The sequence below is a fragment of the Callospermophilus lateralis genome, unplaced genomic scaffold (assembly GCF_048772815.1).
Source record: "Callospermophilus lateralis isolate mCalLat2 unplaced genomic scaffold, mCalLat2.hap1 Scaffold_91, whole genome shotgun sequence".
Lineage (NCBI taxonomy): Eukaryota > Metazoa > Chordata > Mammalia > Rodentia > Sciuridae > Callospermophilus > Callospermophilus lateralis.
Genome location: NW_027517238.1, coordinates 1293695 through 1312170, shown reverse-complemented (window position 1 = coordinate 1312170; position 18476 = coordinate 1293695). Strand labels below are relative to the sequence as shown.

General features: G+C 35.9%; 1 pseudogene; it reads left to right on the top strand.

The window, feature by feature from the left end:
• The first annotated feature begins 14851 nt into the window (after positions 1–14851).
• On the top strand, positions 14852–14952 carry LOC143641239 (U6 spliceosomal RNA; annotated as a pseudogene).
• The last annotated feature ends 3524 nt before the right edge of the window (positions 14953–18476 follow it).

Below are 18476 nucleotides of genomic sequence, written 5' to 3'. Positions count from 1 at the left end.
AAATGCTAGTTAAGAATACATATTATAAAAACCAGGCAGCCACCAAATAACTTTTTCAAAGTATCATTTATATGAAAATGGAGAAAATAAAATCAGATAGTAACCTCTGTTAAAATTAGAGTAGGCAACAAAAAAGGAACAAATAATGATTGGAATGAATAGAAAACGGTTATGGAAATGTTAGATACTAACCAACTATAATGATAATCACATTAAATGTGAGTGATCTAAAAGTAATGATTGAGAGATTGCATGATTTTTATTGACTGAAATTTGTTAATGCATACTTATGTTCCCAATGTGGTCTAACTTGATACACATTCTGAATGATATTAAACAGATACTTAGGCATTACATAATAGTAGAAAAATTATAATTCAAAAGACTAACAATGTTGTTTTTTAGCAGTTAATTGAAGGAATGGAAACTTTCATACGTTTGTTGTCAACTGCAAGTTAGCATAATTACACTGGGTAACCAGTTGACATTCTCCAAACTATTTGAAAATACTCATTTTTATTGCCTCCTGGGGACATAATTAAAACACATGATCATGGCACCAAAAGATATGTATGAAAATATTTATGAACAAATTAGTGAGAATATCAAAATATCATAAGAAAAACATAAATAGTAGAATGAATATTTTGAGGCATACTTTATATAATGACTACAATCATGAAAAAATAAAATATAACGACACATTTAAACACTAATAAATCTCAGAAATATCTTTTTGAGAAAATTATTCAAGAACATAAATGGCACACTTTACATAATGATAACTCATGGCTTTATAAGTCAAGCAGTTCTTCAAACTGGAATGGAGAGAGAAGTAGTGATCAGGAGGTAAGGTGAAGGTGATACTCTATATGGGATGCGGGTGAAGTTCCATTTCTTAACCAAAGTGCTAGTCATCTGAACATGTTTGTTTTGTGTAGTAAACTTGACATTTTTTTCTCTATGTTACACATAAATTTAAAAAGAACATCATTTTAAAAGTACTTCTATAATTGCCTAAATACACTGAGTGACTCATTTTATGGTCATTATGCATACTATGGTTATTACTTAGTTTTTAAGTGAGGATTGGCTAGCATGAATACTCCTCACACTCTCACTGCTGATGTTTCTACAGATAATGTAGTGCCTCCAACCTTCATTTTCTTCCTCTATAATAAGAAGTAATTTAAAATTTATTTTCTGTCTAAATTTTCAAGATAACACATATCCAAAGAGTCTCAAATTAAGATCCTTGTTAAAATCTGAATTTTATTGCATTTCTAAATTACATACAGGTGTTGATTTTTAATGTAAATTTTAAAACTGTTATTCCTAAGGACACAAAGAGAAACACTGAGCACTCAATCCATTGTGTAGTATTAGGGTTAATAATCCATTCTTATACTAAAAGGCATGCAATCAGTACAGTCATGGAGAGATTCACAATGAGAGATACCTTTGTCAAGAGTTTTTAACATTTATAAAATAGTGTCAAGTAAGCAGAGGAGCAAGCAGCATAAGTGGACATGAATATACAATAATATCTTTACAACTCAGCCAGGTCCCCAAGGGGGCTAACCCAGCTTCTCTTCATATTCAATAGGTATTTAATACCTTCTAATATTTAAAAAAATACTCTTTATCATGGTGACTTGTTTCACATGACTATCAAACTCAATAATGCCCTATTGTCTATCATCTCTAAATGACAGGCATAGCTCAGTTTAGCCAAGAAAGCATCCTACTTCACAGATTTTGACTTGTGATTAATCCAATTATCTCTTACACTATAAGGAGAACATATTATATTGGATGGTTTTGTTTCCTTCAGCAAAGTAATTTTCTGCATGACCAGCAATAATGTAATGTGGGGTATTTTAATAAGAGGCAATTATTTTTAAAATTAAACATTAAACAGAATTCAGATTATAATAATATTGCAGAGATGAGCATAAAAATATGAGTTGCTTTAAAAATTGTTAACCCTGCAACATGCTTTTGTATGGAGCAGTGCATTGATGAGGATATGACTACAGTAGAAGAGATTGCTGCATCTCCAAGAAATGAGGCACAATAATGAAACCGACATGGTGATACTCCCCTTACGTCCTTCTGTAATTTCATGTGCTAGATTACTTTTATTTCTGAAATACTCTTATTATTAGGACAAGGAAACATTTATGAAAAAGACACATGGTATTAATACTTTGCTTTCAAAGAGAAAATGTTGGTATTTGCATGTGGAATGTTATCAACAATAAAAAGTGTGTTTGAGGTAAATTAAGTCCTACATTGCACTATGGCCAAATAGAGCTTACAGATCTTACTGTAAGGGTATTGGGATTTGGAGACTGACAATGGTGACCTCTGAAAGATATCTGGGGTCCAGTGTTCTTTATTTGCATTCCCTATGTCCTACTGTGAAGACAGAAAGCTATCTTACATAGAGCTACTGCATTTTATTCCTATGCTCCTTATCCTTTCTTGAAATTAAATTTCCTAATTGAAGATTTGATAGGTAAGATTTTGAAAATAGACAAGAATAACATGTAGAAAGAGTTGAGAGAGGGGAAGAGGAATACAAAAGGCATTGTGTCAGAAAGAGGACCCTTCCTGTTTGCAAGCAAATTATTCCCTGAGTCCAAAGGATTCTCAGTTTATTCCTGTATTATTCTATCCTCAAATTCCTTCCTTGCCTCTACCACCATAGAAGAATGCTCCAAAAAAGTTAAAATAAATAAAAGTAAGATATTGTCATTTTAAATTGCTTCATTGTTAATCTGGAAATATACATACTATGTCAATTTCAAATGCAATTTAAATGATTATCCTATTGAATGATCTCTTAAATGGTGAACGGTTAACATTTACTAAGTTCTTACAGCTTAGTGGGCCTTATGCTGAGTATTTTGTATGAAAGACCACAATGTTGTGCATCTTGACCAAAATATTTAAAGTTCCTACATTACCCTCACAGTCCAAAATCCCATGTGTTGGCTCCTTTTATCCATAGCTCTTATTGACAATGTGCTCCAAAGTTATAAATGTTTTGGCAATTTGGTCTAAAATTCTAAATTTCTTTTGAATCAATAAAGATTTAACTTAGTGACAAGAGAACATCACCTATTACATGAACTTGCAAAACCTTCCCTACCAACCACATCAATTTTAATTTATACTTTCTAATATTAATTTAGAAAGAAAAGAACAGTTTTGAAACACAGCAATATTAAATAGAATGGTTGAATTTGTTTTCTACCTCAAAGTCATGCTCATTGAAATGTTCAAAATTTTATTAGCACAATTGACAAGAAAATCTTTAGAAATCCTGCCACTAGGTTAACCTTATCTTTTATAAATGATTAACGTTCACTGTTATTAACAGTACCCACAGGCACATTTTTTGTGTACTGAAGAACATTTATGTTTTTATTTCCAAAGTACTCACATCCTTCAATAATTTCCGTTTACTATATTTTTTCTCAAAATTATTTTTAGATTTTAATATATAAGAGAAAGTCACCCTCTCTATTACAAAATTGCAAGTATTTTTCCAATATTATCAGTGATATTTCCAAATAAAGGACTTTGCTATTTATAGACAAAATTATTAATGTAATGATAATTATACTCTTTAGCTTTCTGGGTTTTTTAATTTTAAAAAATGGTGGTTTTTTTTTTTCCTATTTCAACATGTTTAAAACCCACATTTAAATCTAACTTTAATATATGTTCATTTTTAATATAAGAAAGGAAAGATATTTAGAAATAATAATCATTGTCTTCAAATAATTTAACATAATTGGAAAGATAAAAAGAGGAAAAAAGCAAAAAAGGTGTAAAATACAAGAAACAATAGCTATCCCAGGGCAGGCTGAGTCCTTTGCCACCATGTGTAAGATGAAGATGAAACCTGGAATCCAGTGAGGTTGGGCTTCAGATGCTACTTTAAAGATCTTTGTCTACAAAGACAAAAAAAGAAGAGAGATGTATAATGCAAAGGACTAATATAATAAAGCTGCTATGACTGAAATATATAATGCCCCTCTAACAATTTATTTAATCTTATTTTTCTAAATTTGAAACATGGTTGAGGCATTATAGTTATCCTTATTGCAAAAGGTGTAATTTAGCTGACAAGAATTTAATCAGGTATCCCATGTACACATCATTTAGTTTAAATTTTCATCTAGCACTTGCCTGTTGTTTACTATTTATAGACGACAGTAAATGATGAAATTTATGACAAAGTCTAACACTTAAGGACACAAGAGAACCAAAAAAGTTAAGATTAACTTTCATCTTTAAAGCTATACAGTTCAACTCATTGTTGCTTTTAATGAAATATGTGAAGATTACAGGAGAGAAATAGCTAATGAAACACGAATGATAATATAAATGAAGAATTTAACTGATTTTTGTCAATGTATGATTCAAGATGGACAAAAGTAATTTTCACTGATGACATTCAATTTAATTCCTTCATCTTTCAAGAAGAACATATATTAATGGAAACTTGTTTAGTGAGAAGATTTTATTATTGGTATAGTCAGATGAAAATGAGGGATATTTATCATTCAAACATACTTTTGAAATCACTGATAACAGCGAAAAACTTTAGATACACAAGTATGACTTGAGCCTCAGTGTTATCCTTTGGAACATTTTATTTCATTTGCAGGACAATGAATCTATGTACTGACAAAATTTTATTTTCTTTGTGTGAGGAAATTTTTATTTTATACCATAAGAAGAGATTATAATAATATCAAACTTATAAATAAACTAGGTATGTAAGGCATTTTCCCAAAGCACTTTTTAAATTTTTATTTTTATTTTAGTTAGAGATAGACACAATACCTTTATTTTATTTATTTATTTTTATGTGGTGCTAAAGATCAAACCCAGGACTTTGTGTGTGGTAGGCAAGTGCTCTATCACTGAATCACAACTCCAGGTCCAAAAGGCATATATTTTTCTTACCATTGTCCCTACAATCATTTTCTCAATTAACAAAAAGCCACTGGTGCTTGTGCAGTATAGAAGTCCTCATTCATGGCACTGGAGTGAATGTGACAGCTACAACACAATATAGTCTTTGTTACTACATGGTTATCTGTTAAGAATGGAAAAAATCTGTGTATTAGTCCTACATCTTTCTCTAGTTTTAAATTTTTGTCTACATTAAATTTGTTCTGTATTGGCTCTTGAAGAACCTTGATTAACCCATATTTTGGACTGTGTGTCCATCATATCTCCCTGCTAGGTCAAGAATCCAGAGAAAGGAATGAAGGTAATAACTTGTGTCAAGTTTCTTGTTCCTGGGGCCATAGGAATTACTGTTGGTCCCCAGAGAACCATGGGCAATAGTGAATGCAAAATACCTCATCCAGGAAATGAAATTTTTAGAATTAAGGACAAACAGGAGATTCTACAAATAAAATAATAACTAAAATAAATAATAACTATACTCTAAAGGATGCAGTCTAATGGAGCAAGGAATTTTCCTGATACCCCTAAATCTAGACAGATATTTATCTTTGAAATTCTGACAGAAAAAAACACGATTTTCCAAATTATCAGAGAATCTCAAAATTTTGAATCTTCTTGACTAGTTCAATATTCTTCAGCCTCATTAATATGGATACTCAAATTTTAATAAGTTGGACACAGTTGTAAAAGTTGTAGTCTACAGATAATATCCATGTACTTTAAAATGCCAAAAAAATAATTAGGACAGTATTTGGTCATTGTAATATTTGTATCTTTTAATGGGGTTTAAGTCCTTCACAAATCATATGCAGGCTTGCCTAATTATGGACATATTTTGTTTCTGAAACTTATTTCTTAGAAAACTACTAACAGGTTTGTATAAAGAATACTATAGGCCTGCAAGTTAGGCAGACCTGTGAATCACCAGCAGATCAGGCCCAGCAACCGCGGAGCGGCAGAGCCACCCCCAGGCCTGCAAGATAGGCGCACTTGCCACCCACCAGCAGGTCAGGCCCAACAAACTGCGGAGGGGCACAGCTGCCCCACGAGCCTGCTAGGTAGGCAGAACCCTGACCACCGACAGAACAGGCCCAGAGGCCGACCAGACACATCGCCCGGCCCCGGTTGGGGGAGGGGCAGAGCCGCCGGGCACCTGCAAGGTAGGCAGACCTGCGACTCACCAGCAGATCAGGCCCAGTAACCACGGAGCGGCAGAGCCACCCCCGGGCCTGCAAGGTAGGCGCACTTGCCACCCACCGACAGGTCAGGCCCAGCAACTCTTGGAGGGACACAGCTGCTCCACGCGCGTGCAAGATAGGTGGAACCATGACCACCGACAAAACAGGTCCAGTGGACCGCCAGACACATTGCTCCGGTTGGGGGAGGGGCAGAGCCGCCGGGTGCCTGCAAGGTAGGCGGACCCGCGACCCACCAGCAGAACAGGCACAGCAATCCACAGAGCGGCAGAGCCACCCCCTGAGCCTACAAGGTAGGCAGACCTGCGACCCACCGGCAGGTCAGGCCCAAAAACGTGCGGAGGGGCACAGCTGCCCCACGTGCCTGCTAGGTAGGCTGAACTGTGACCACCAACAGAACAGGCCCAGCGGCCGGCCAGACACATCGCCCTGCCCCGGTTGGGGGAGGGGCAGAGCCGCCGGGCGCCTGCAAGTTAGGCAGACCTGCGACTCACGAGCAGATCAGGCCCAGTGACCCGCAGAGCGGCAGAGCCACCCCTACGCCTGCAAGGTAGGTGCACTTGCCACCCACTGGCAGGTCAGGCCCAGCAACTCTCAGAGGTACACAGCTGCTCCACGCGCGTGCAAGGTAGGCATAACCGTGACCACCGACAAAACAAGCCCAGTGGCCCGCCAGATACATCGCCCCGGTTGGGGGAGGGGCAGAGCCGCCACCAGCGCCTTTTAGATAGACAGACCTGCAACCGACAGACAGAACAGGCCTAGCAGCCAGCGGAGGGGCAAAGCCGCTGCTCATGCCTGCAAGGTAGGCGGACCTGTGACCACCGAAAGAACAGGCCCATCGAAAGTACAGGCACAGCGGCCTCCCGGTGTGGTAGGCACATTGCCTCAATTGGAGGAGGGGCAGAACCACCACCAAAGCCTGCGAGGGAGACGTTGCAGCTATACAAGAGCAATATAAATATATAGGGGGAAAAATCAATAACGCAACAGTTTCACCAAGCAGAAAGAAATGCGATCAGTAAGAAAAGACAAGGAAAGAAAGGACCACAAAAAATGCAGGTCAACTCAACTTTAGAAGAGGTAATATCTGCAGCGATGGAATGTCAGATAAAGAATTCAGGATATACATGCTTCAGATGATCTGGAGTCTCAAAGAAGACATTAGACAGCAAAATCAGACAATGAAAGACCACTTCGACCACTTCGACAATGAATTACATAAACAAATCCAAGAAGCAAAAGATCAATTATACAGGGAGATAGTGGTTATAAAAAACAAACAAACAGAAATCCTGGAAATGCAGGAAACAATAAACCAACTTAAAAACTCAATTGAGAATACTACCAGCAGAGTAGAACACTTAGAAGATAGAACATCAGACAATGAAGACAAAGTATTTCAACTGGAGAAGAACATAGACAGCTCAGCAAAGCTGTTAAGAAACCATGAGCAGAACATTCAAGAAATATGGGATAACATAAAGAGACCAAACGTAAGAGTCATTGGGATACAGGAAGGTATTGAGGTCCAAACCAAAGGAATGAGCAATCTATTCAACGAAATAATACGAGAAAACTTCCCAGACTTGAAGAATGAGACAGAATCCCAAATCCTAGAAGGCTACAGGATGCCAAATGTGCAAAATCATAAGAGATCCACACCTAGACACATTATAATGAAGATGCCCCACATACAGAATGAGGAGAGAATTTTAAAAGCTACAAGAGAAAGGAAGCAGATTACATTTAGGGGTAAACCAATCAGGATAACAACTGATCTTTCAACACAGACTCTGAAAGCTCGAAGATCCTGGAATAACATATTTCATAAACTGAAAGAAAATGGGTTCCAACCAAGAATTGTGTATCCCTCGAAATTAAGCTTCAGGATGGAAGATAAAACTAAAACCTTCCATGATAAACAAAAGTTAAAAGAATTTGCAGCTAGAAAATCATCTCTTCAAAACATCCTTGGCAAAATATTACAGGAAGAGGAAATGGAAAATATCAATGAAAACCAACAGTGGGAGGTAGTACAGTAAAGGGGGGGGGAATAATCAAAGAGGAAAACAAACCATGTTTAGTAACATAAATAAACAAATATCGCTGGAAGAACAACCCATATCTCAATAATAACCCTAAATATTAATGGCTTAAACTCACCAATTAAGAGACAGAGGCTAGTAGAATGGATCACAAAACAAGACCCAACAATATGCTGCCTTCAGGAGACGCATTTGATAGGAAAAGACATACATAGACTGAAGGTGAAAGGTTGGGAAAAATCATATCACCCATATGGACTTCGGAAACAAGCAGGAGTGTTCATACTCTAATCAAATAAATAGATTTCAAGCCAAAGTTAATCAAAAGGGATGAAGAGGGACACTACATACTTCTCAAGGGAACCATACACCCACAAGACATAACAATCATAAATATATATGCCCCAAACAATGGTGCAGCTATGTTCATCAAACAAACTCTTCTCAAGTTCAAGAGTCGAATAGACCACCATACAATAATCAGGGGAGATTCAACACACCTCTCTCACCACTGGACAGATCTTCCAAACAAAAGTTGAATAAGGAAACCATAGAGCTCAATAACACAATTAATAACCTATACTTAATTGACATATATAGAATATACCACCCAACATCAAGCATACACTTTTTTCTCAGGAGCACATGGATCCTTCTCAAAAATAGATCATATATTATGTCACAGGGCAACTCTTAGACAATATAAAGAAGTAGAGATAATACCATGCATCTTATCTGATCATAATGGGATGAAATTGAAAATTAACGATAAAAGAAGTAAGGAAAAATCATGCATCACTTGGAGAATGAACAATAGGTTACTGAATGATCAATGGGTTATAGAAGACATCAAGGAGGAAACTAAAAAATTCTTAGAGATAAATGAAAACACAGACACAACATATCGGAATCTATGGGACACATTGAAAGCAGTTCTAAGAGGAAAATTTATTGCTTGGAGTTCATTCCTTTAAAAAAGAAAAAAACATCAAATAAATGATCTAATACTTCAACTCAAAATCCTAGAAAAAGAAGAGCAAAACAACAGCAAAAGAAGTAGAAGACAAGAAATAATTAAAATCAGAGCTGAAATTAATGAAATCGAAATGAAAGAAACAATAGAAAAAATTGACAAAACTAAAAGTTGGTTCTTTGAAAAAATAAATAAAATCGACAGACCCTTAGCCACGCTAACGAAGAGAAGAAGAGAGAGAACTCAAATTACCAGCATACGGGATGAAAAAGGCAATATCACAACAGACACTTCAGAAATACAGAAGATTATCAGAAATTATTTTGAATCCTTATAATCCAACAAAATAGAAGATAGTGAAGGCATCGATAAATTTCTTAAGTCATATGATTTGCCCAGATTGAGTCAGGAGGATATTGACAACCTAAACAGACCAATATCAATTGAGGAAATAGAAGATACCATCAAAAGACTACCAACTAAGAAAAGCCCAGGACCGGATGGGTATACAGCAGAGTTTTACAAAACCTTTAAAGAGGAACTAATACCAATACTTTTCAAGCTATTTCAGGAAATAGAAAAAGAGGGAGAACTTCCAAATTCATTCTATGAGGCCAACATCACCCTGATTCCTAAACCAGACAAAGACACTTCAAAGAAAGAAAACTACAGACCAATATCTCTAATGAACCTAGATGCAAAAATCCTCAATAAACTTCTGGTGAACCGGATACAAAAACATATCAAAAAAATTGTGCACCATGATCAGGTAGGATTTATCCCTGGGATGCAAGGTTGGTTCAATATACGGAAATCAATAAATGTTATTCACCACATCAATAGGCTTAAAAATAAGAACCATATGATCATCTCGATAGATGCGGAAAAAGCATTCAACAAAGTACAGCATCCCTTTATGTTCAAAACTCTAGAAAAACTAGGGATAACAGGAACATACCTCAATATTGTAAAAGCAATCTATGCTAAGCCTCAGGCTAGCATCATTCTGAATGGAGAAAAACTGAAGGCATTCCCTCTAAAATCTGGAACAAGACAGGGATGCCCTCTCTCACCAATTCTGTTCAACATAGTTCTCAAATCACTGGCCAGAGTAATTAGACAGACGAAAGAAATTAAAGGCATAAAAATAGGAAAAGAAGAACTCAAATTATCACTATTTGCAGATGACATGATTCTATACCTAGCAGACCCAAAAGGGTCTACAAAGAAACTATTAGAGCTAATAAATGAATTCAGCAAAGTGGCAGGCTATAAAATCAACACGCATAAATCAAAGGCATTCCTGCATATCAGCGACAAATCCTCTGAAATGGAAATGAGGACAACCACCCCATTCACAATATCCTCAAAAAAAAAAATAAAACACTTGGGAATCAAGCTAACAAAAGAGGTGAAAGACTTATACAATGAAAACTACAGAACCCTAAAGAGAGAAATAGAAGAAGATCTTAGAAGATGAAAAAATATACCCTGTTCATGGATAGGTAGAAGTAACATCATCAAAATGGCGATATTACCAAAAGTTCTCTATAGGTTTAATGCAATGCCAATCAAAATCCCAACGGCATTTCTTGTAGAAATAGAGAAAGCAATCATGAAATTCATATGGAAAAATAAAAGACCCAGAATAGCAAAAACAATGCTAAGCAGGAAGTTTGAATCAGGCGGTATAGCTATACCAGACTTCAAACTATACTACAGAGCAATAGTAACAAAAACAGCATGGTACTGGTACCAAAACAGGCAGGTAGACCAATGGTACAGAATAGAGGACACAGAAACCAATCCACAAAACTACAACTATCTTCTATTCGATAAAGGGGCTAAAAGCATGCAATGGAAGAAGGATAGCATCTTCAACAAATGGTGTTGGGAAAACTGGAAATCCATTTGCAACAAAATGAAACTGAATCCCTTTCTCTCGCCATGCACAAAAGTTAACTCAAAGTGGATCAAGGAACTTGATATCAAATCAGAGACATGGCGTCTGATAGAAGAAAAAGTTGGCTATGATCTACATACTGTGGGGTCGGGCTCCAAATTTCTCAATAGGACACCCATAGCACAACAGTTATAACTAGAATCAACAAATGGGACTTACTGAAACTAAAAAGTTTTTTCTCAGCAAAAGAAACAATAAGAGAGGTAAATAGGGAGCCTACATCCTGGGAACAAATCTTTACTCCTCACGCTTCAGACAGAACCCTAATATCCAGAATATACAAAGAACTAAAAAATATTAGACAATGAGATAACGAATAACCCAATCAACAAATGGGCCAAGGACCTGAACAGAAATTTCTCAGAAAAGGACATACAATCAATCAACAAGTATATGAAAAAATGCTCACCATCTCTAGCGGTCAGAGAAATGCAAATCAAAACCACCCTAAGATACCATCTCACTCCAGTAAGATTGGCAGCCATTAGGAAGTCAAACAGCAACAAGTGCTGGCGAGGATGTGGGGAAAAGGGTACTCTTGTACATTGCTGGTGGGACTGCAAATTGGTGTGGCCAATTTGGAAAGCAGTATGGAGATTTCTTGGAAAGCTCGGAATGGAACCACCATTTGATCCAGCTATTCCCCTACTCGGTCTATTTCCTAAAGATCTAAAAAGAGCACACTATAGGGACACTGCTACATCCATGTTCATAGCAGCACAATTCACAATAGCAAGACTGTGGAACCAACCTAGATGCCCTTCAATAGACGAATGGATAAAAAAAATGTGGCATTTATACACAATGGAGTATTACTCTGCATTAAGAAATGACAAAATCATAGAATTTGGAGGGAAATGGATGGCATTAGAGCAGATTATGCTAAGTGAAGCTAGCCAATCCCTTAAAAACAAATGCTAAATGTCTTCTTTGATATAAGGAGAGTAACTAAGAACAGAGTAGGGACGAAGAGCATGAGAAGAAGATTAACATTAAAGAGGGATGAGAGGTGGGAGGGAAAGGGAGAGAGAAGGGAAATTGCATGTAAATGGAAGGAGACCCTCAGGGGTATGCAAAATTACATACAAGAGGAAGTGAGGGGAAAGGAGGAAAAATATAAGGGGGAGAAATGAACTACAGTAGAGGGGGTAGAGAGAGAAGAGGGGAGGGGAGGGGGGAGGGGGGATAGTAGAGGATAGGAAAGGCAGCAGAATACAACAGACACCAGAATGGCAATATGTAAATCAATGGTTGTGCAACTGATGTTATTCTGCAATCTGTATATGGGGTAAAAAATGGGAGCTCATATCCCACTTGAATCAAAGTGTGAAATAGGATATATCAAGAACTATGTAATGTTTTGAACAACCTACAATAAAAATTAATTAAAAAAAATAAATAAAATTAAAAAAAAGAATACTATGTATGTTGGGTATGTGGCACATACCTATAATCACAGTGACTAAAGAGGCCAGGACAGGTTTGAGGCCAACATTAGCAACTTGATGAGACCTTGTATGAAAATTATTATATATATATATAAATATAAATTATTTTGATCACAAGAATAACACATGTTAAGCAGCAAACCACGGCCAAGGACACCCTTTTTAAAAATATTTATTTATTTTTAGTTTTAGATGAACACAATATCTTATTTTTTTATGTGGTGCTGAGGATCGAAGCCAGTACCTCGCTATGACACACTGTTTAACAAGGAATGTAAAGAAAACTGACTAGACCATGACTGCCCTCCTGCCCTCCCTGGAGCATGTCTTTTCCATCTCTTTGGAAAGGTTGAGCCTAACCTTTAGAACTATCTGTTAGGCTTTTTGTTCTCACTTTCTATTTGATACCTATGAATTTCTTGTGCTTCTTTAGGCTGATTAATATGGTGCATTTCCTGTTGGAGAATTATAATAATTTTTTCAGTTTTACAAATTTCTGAACAGATTTTTCTCAAAATTTGAGGTTTGGAAAGACGTGTTAAATTCCCCTAATAGCTAGGAAAAACTTGCATCTTGAGCCACAAGTATAATGGCCCAAAGAAGCAGACATATAAGCATATAGACCATCATGAGCTCTGCTGGATAATACAGCATTTGTAGCAGTATACATGCAAAATAAATACTGTTTAACTAAGAGAAACATTAGGTTTAACTGCCAGTGTTCTCATAGATCACAAAATATATTTACTTTCTAAAGAACTCTGAGAAAATATTCATTTGCAATTGTGTATATCAAAATAATTTCCATTTCTTATGAACTGAGGAGTAAGTTACATATCACACAATATGTTTGTGCTTTTTTTTTTTACATTTTATGCCACAACAGCAAAGATCTGGTCAAGTAGTTTGGTTTCCATTTGTTCATGGAAAATTTGTTTTTCTTCAATTCAATCTATCTTTAATGTCTGACAATTAAATAACCAAGACAACTTATTTTTATTCTTCTTTCATTTAAGGTCAGATCCATGAAATATCACAAAAAAGAGGGCACAACGATGGATAAAAATTATCAAGCAAAAAAACTAAATTCCAAGAAGCATCAAGTCAAAAGGGTCAAAGCCCCTATACAGCTTCCTAATATCATGTAAAGGTTATGTCAATAGTGGTTAAAGTGATTGTAAAATATGGTGGATTTAAAGAATAATTAAATCATGCATGTAGAGACTGCTAAGTGTCTCCCCTATTTCCCTAACTTTCATACGGAACTCCTAATTTTTGGTGGATCTTATGGCAAACTGAAATAAAATATATCTGTCATCTGACTTTTAGTCAAAGAGTGGCATATGCCAGAGAACAAAAACTGAACTGCAAAATAACAACTTCTTCCAAGAAACCTCCCACTGAGCAGATGATGTGCATTTTTGCATGTTCCACATGGCTGCAAAATTAACCAACATGATGGCAGGCATTTTATTCTGGACCATGGGGATGAGATCTTTAATGGACATGAGGCAGTAGAAATTGAGAACAGTTTGGCTGATTGCTGAGTTGATTGCCTACGTGTCTTTATTACTGTCAGAGTAATATAAAATTTTAGATTTGAAACCACTATTTCTATGGCACTGGATTGCATATTCAAACACAAAATTCACAGATATGAAGTATGGTAGCAGGAGTCCTCTTCTAAAGTAAGTCTGCACTTTAGAATTGATAAAGTGGAGACAAGTAGAAATATATGGACCACAGAGTGGAGAGCTATTGAGCTTCTGTGGGTTTTGGTGAATGTTCATTTGCTCTACCCTAGAAGATATATCACAGTTAACTTTGTAACATTAAGGAAAATGAAAATTATTTTCAAAATGTGCTTTATGTTGACTTTTTAAGCTTTTCATAACAGTCTTGCAAATAATAGCAAGTTTTATGCCTAGGGTAGATGGAATAAAAGAGAGAAAGTCCACACATCTTTGTAAACAAGTCTTTTCATCCTGAAATCTACTGTCAAAATATGTGAAAATTTTCATGGTGGAAATTATGAAACTTCACCTTCATCTCAAATTGCAACCAGGGAGAGAGAGTCTGCCTAGCCACAATCTTAAATGATATGTATTTCTATATAAAGATTATGACCTGGATACCAAATATGACCACTATATCAAAAGGAAAACACATAGAGCACAGAGTCTAGAAGAAGAAAGAGATTACACAAATTTTAAAAATCTTTCTAACACTTACTTTGGCAGCATATATACTAAAATTTGAACTATATAGAAGATTAACATGGTCCCTTCACAAGAATGACACTCAAATTGATGAAGTGTTCCATATTTTTTAATCAGTCCCCCCAAACCAAACATCAAATGTTTACTCTGATATGTGCTAACTCACAATAAGTGTGAGGAGAATAGAAGTTCTGTGGATTAGACAAAGGAGAATCAAAAAAGGCATGGGAATAGAAATAGGAAAGAAATGGAATGAATCTAACATAAGATTGCTAAGTTTATATGTGATTATAACACAGTGACTGTACATCCACAAGACTGGGATCCTTATTAGAATAAGATATATTGCATGTTTGCATAAATATGTCAAAATAGATTGTACTTTCATGTATAACTAAAAAGAAATAAAATGAAAAAATCTGTCTAGATGAAAGCTTTCATTGTATTTATTTACAAATATTACAACAGACTAAAATCATATACAATTTGAATATGCTTTTCAGGAAAAGTTATTGCCAAAAATGTCGTAAATTGGCTTATTTTAAAGCTACCACCAAGCCCAAACTGCAACAATGTGGAATGGGCTATGAAAGCTCTACCAATCTCAGAAAAGGCAAACTTTCCAATGTTTATCGGATATATGACCATGGAAAGCTAAGGGTAAGAATCCAACTGTCTCCTCCCCCTGCATGTCAGGGGTCATGATACACAATGGAGAAAGAATGTCATCCTAGAGAGAAGAATCAAGAACTTAGAGAGTGGACTAGAAAGAAAACTTGCTCTACTATCAGAGTTATTTTCTTTATTTTTCATATTTAACATTGTTTACTATTTGTAATTACTATAAGCTAAACCATTTCCTATGTTTTTACTCTTAATGAAATATCTAGTATTAGGTCATAATTATATGGAAAAAATGTAGTACAAGTATCTAGTGTTTTATTTTGTAGGTTTTAAAAAGTGTATGGGGGCTGGGGATGTGGCTCAAGAGGTAGCACGCTCACCTGGCATGCGTGCGGCCTGGGTTCGATCCTCAGCACCACATACAAAACAAAGATGTTGTGTCCACCGATAGCTAAAAAATAAATATTAAAATTCTCTCTCTCTCCCTCACTCCCTCTCTCTCTAAAAAAAAAAAGTGAATGGACTTTGGACTCTTATTTGGTCTGGTAAAGAGAATTGTATGTAACAATTCTCAAACCTACAAATAAATATTAGTAACAATGGTAACATTAGGAATTCCTCACTTGGGGCTGTGATGAATAAGATACACACAGAAAGAGGGAAGCCCATGAATATACTTATAAACACAGTACCATGAGAAAGTCCTGTTCTGAAGCCAACCCACTTACATTTGTATACCTGACTTTTTCTTAGGCATTTAGGGACATGATATGATAATAGTAATACTACTAGGGTTCCTTTACCACTACACAGATTTATGCATCCACACCATATCCAGTGGGATATAAACAGTGATCTATGTGAAAACATTTAGACAATGTCCTTGAATGATGCCTTTTACATTCCTCTAATCTCCTGTTACACTGAGATTAGAGATATTTCCTCATTTTTATTTTTGAAAAGTATTGATTTTTTTACAATGAGATACAAATGTTATTTCTGTAAAGAGTTTGAGTCATTTTATGAATGCCAATTTACCCAGTTCACTTTTCAGTACTTATAAGACTACTTGATTTTTACCAGAGATTCAGAAGCAGTAAGTACATAGTGATATTTATCATACGACATTTTATTCTAAACACTTATTTTTTCCAAAATATAGATGATTAGAATACAAATGAGATGTCTTTATTTCTATTTGCCTGATTATGAAGAGACACACATCATAGCTGCTATAGTGTGGAATCTGCAATTTTCTCCAAATATCCATATGATAAAGGTTTGAACTTCAGTTTAAAATTATTGAAAGTTGTGGAACTGGGTTGGGCCTCTTGAAAGTTAGGTCATTGGGGACATGCCATTGAATGGGGATATTGAGATCCCTCACCCTTTTCTCTTTCCTTTTGCTTTTTTCCCTCAATGAGGCAAAGGACTTCATTACTAGTAAATTCTCAGCAGGATGTCTACCTATCTATGAGCATGAAGGCAATGGGGCCAAACAATCATGCTCTAAAATCTCTGAAACTATGAAAAAAAATACACCTTTTCTCTTTTGTAAGTTGATTATTTCAAGTATTTTGTCACAGTGACAGAAAGCTAACACACAGGAAATGATTAGTTTTTAGAAGGCACAAAAATAAGCTATTTATTTTAGTAAATGATTATAAGTTTAAACTAATAACTTTAAAAATGTGCTTTTTCAGTCAGAGAAATGCAAATCAAAACCACCCTAAGATACTATCTCACTCCAGTAAGATTGGCAGCCATTAGGAAGTCAAACAACAACAAGTGCTGGCGAGGATGTGGGGAAAAGGGTACTCTTGTACATTGCTGGTGGGACTGCAAATTGGTGCAGCCAATTTGGAAAGCAGTATGGAGATTTCTTGGAAAGCTCGGAATGGAACCACCATTTGATCCAGCTATTCCCCTACTCGGTCTATTCCCTAAAGATCTAAAAAGAGCACACTATAGGGACACTGCTACATCCATGTTCATAGCAGCACAATTCACAATAGCAAGACTGTGGAACCAACCTAGATGCCCTTCAATAGACGAATGGATACAAAAAATGTGGCATTTATACACAATGGAGTATTACTCTGCATTAAGAAATGACAAAATCATAGGATTTGGAGGGAAATGGATGGCATTAGAGCAGATTATGCTAAGTGAAGCTAGCCAATCCCTGAATAACAAATGCCAAATGTCTTCTTTGATATAAGGAGAGTAACTAAGAACAGAGTAGGGACGAAGAGCATGAGAAGAAGATTAACATTAAACAGGGATGAAAGGTGGGAGGGAAAGGGAGAGAGAAGGGAAATTGCATGTAAATGGAAGGAGACCCTCAAGGGTATGCAAAATTACATACAAGAGGAAGTGAGGGGAAAGGAGGAAAAATATAAGGGGGAGAAATGAACTACAGTAGAGGGGGTAGAGAGAGAAGAGGGGAGGGGAGGGGGGAGGGGGGATAGTAGAGGATAGGAAAGGGAGCAGAATACAACAGACACCAGAATGTCAATATGTAAATCAATGGTTGTGCAACTGATGTTATTCTGCAATCTGTATATGGGGTAAAAATGGGAGCTCATATCCCACTTGAATCAAAGTGTGAAATATGATATATCAAGAACTATGTAATGTTTTGAACAACCTACAATAAAAATTAATTTTAAAAAAATGTGCTTTTCACCATATGTGTGTGTGTGTGTGTGTGTGTAGCCAATTTTAAAACTATACTTTTTCATCAGCCATATACATATAGATAAATAGAGATAGATAAGATATACACACAAGCATATCATGTGTATACTTTCCAGGTAAATCATATCAAGAGCCACTTTGCTCCAGTATCAAAGAGACCCATTTATGAAAAATACACAACTGTAGTATTGATTAAGAATCAATTTTCATCTAATACATGGAAGATAAGCTCCTTTACTTTCTGAGAATATTTTCTGATTGAGAATGATGATACAAATCTCCTGTTACACTGAGATTAGAGATATTTCCT